Source organism: Mus pahari, chromosome 1, assembly GCF_900095145.1.
Source record: "Mus pahari chromosome 1, PAHARI_EIJ_v1.1, whole genome shotgun sequence".
In the NCBI taxonomy this organism is placed as follows: domain Eukaryota; kingdom Metazoa; phylum Chordata; class Mammalia; order Rodentia; family Muridae; genus Mus; species Mus pahari.
This window is the reverse complement of record NC_034590.1, coordinates 77417653-77419370: the sequence shown is the minus strand read 5'-3', so window position 1 is coordinate 77419370 and position 1718 is coordinate 77417653. Positions and strand designations below refer to the sequence as shown.

Sequence of the window (1718 nt, the reverse complement as noted above, 5' to 3'; positions counted from 1 at the left end):
CAAAACCCAGGAAACAGCATGTACTTGCAGGTAGATCTTCTAATCTATTCCATTGATAGACATGTCTGTTTTGTGCCAGGGCCATGTTGTTTCATTGCAAAGCCTCTGTACTACAGCTTGATATCAGATACTGCGGGGAAAGCCTCCAAAAATATTTAATTTACTCAGGATTGCCTTGACTATCAGAGTCTTCTTTTTCTATATGAATTATAATATTTCTTCTATTACTGTGAAGAAAGCCATGGAAATTTAATCTGGCATTGATTTGAATGTAAATATGACTGCCTTTTCACAAGATTAGGGTCAGGTGTGAGAATGGGAAACATTTCCATCTTGGATATATTTGTTCAGTGTGTTAGTGTCACAGTTTTCATTTTTAAAATCTAATTTTTGCAGTCTTTCATTTCCTTTGTTGGATTTATTCCAAAGAATTTTAGACATTATTGTGAGTAGAATTATTTCTCTGATTTCTTTCCCAGTATAACTGCCATCTAAATACAGGAAAAGTAGTAATCTGAGCATTTTAATAATAATCTAAGTTTTCTAGGGCATTCTACAGGATTGGGGTAAATTTAGCATTGAATGTCTAGTTTAGGGTCAAACCTAATCATCTAAGAGTATCTTCCATTTTTATTTTTTTCTTATTTAGTTTTTATTCATAATCATAAATTTAACTTTGTAATCCAGATAGACTTGAAGGGGAATGAGAAAAATAAGGAACACAAAGAACTTCAGTGAGAGCAGAGATTACAGGACATTGCGAGCAGATGGGGTAGGGGCACTCTCCTGAGCCACAGAAGGAAAGGTTTAATGGGTAAAATGCCCACAAGTCAAAAGAAATTAAAGTTGTCCACAGTCGGCAATGGTGATCTTCTTGCTGGTCTTGCCATTTCTGGACCCAAAATGCTCCATGGCTTCCACAATGTTCATGCCTTCTTTCACCTTCCCAAAGACCACGTGCTTGCCATCCAGCCATTCAGTCTTAGCAGGGCATGTAGGAAACTGGGAACCATATGTGTTTGGTCCAGCATTTGCCATGAACAAAATGCCAGGACCTGTATGCATCAGGATGAAATCTCATCCTCGAATTTCTCTCTGTAGGTGGACTTGCTGCCAGTGTCATTATGGCATGTGAAGTCACTACCCTGGCACATGAATCCTAGAATAATTCTGTGAAAGGAGGAACCCTTATAGCCAAATCCTTTCTCTCCAGTGCTCAGAGCATGAAAAATTTCTGCTGTCTTTGGAACTTTGTTTGCAAACAGTTTGAAGGACACACGGGCCAAGGGCTCATCATCGGCCATGATGTCGAAGAACAGTGGGGTTGACCATGGCTGCAGCAAGCAGTGAAAAGCAACAGTGGCTTTCATTGTAATGTGTGTGTGTGTGTGTGTGTGTGTGTGTGTGTGTGTGTGTGTGTAATATGTATATATGTGTGTTTATGAATATATATGTATATATGTAGATATATATATCACTTGGTTGTAATGTGATACTTTGAGATATTATGTATTATAGGGTGGTTAAATTATGATGTATCACCTCACCAGCTTATTTTCCCAGCAGAAACCCATTTTTGGTATTGTGATATGTACTGTATACTAACTGCAACTTTGTTTCCCACTCAACATTTCCCTTTGCCTCTCTGTGCTGCTTGTCATCTCTTACCTCCTTCTCTTCTCTATGTTCCTAGCAGATTGACTCTTAGATTCCACACA

The 1718-nt window shown here is 38.4% G+C and overlaps 1 pseudogene; it reads right to left on the bottom strand.

Moving 5' to 3' along the window:
* Nucleotides 1-840: 840 nt before the first annotated feature.
* On the bottom strand, nucleotides 841-1344 carry LOC110323200 (annotated as a pseudogene).
* Between the last annotated feature and the right edge of the window lie 374 nt (nucleotides 1345-1718).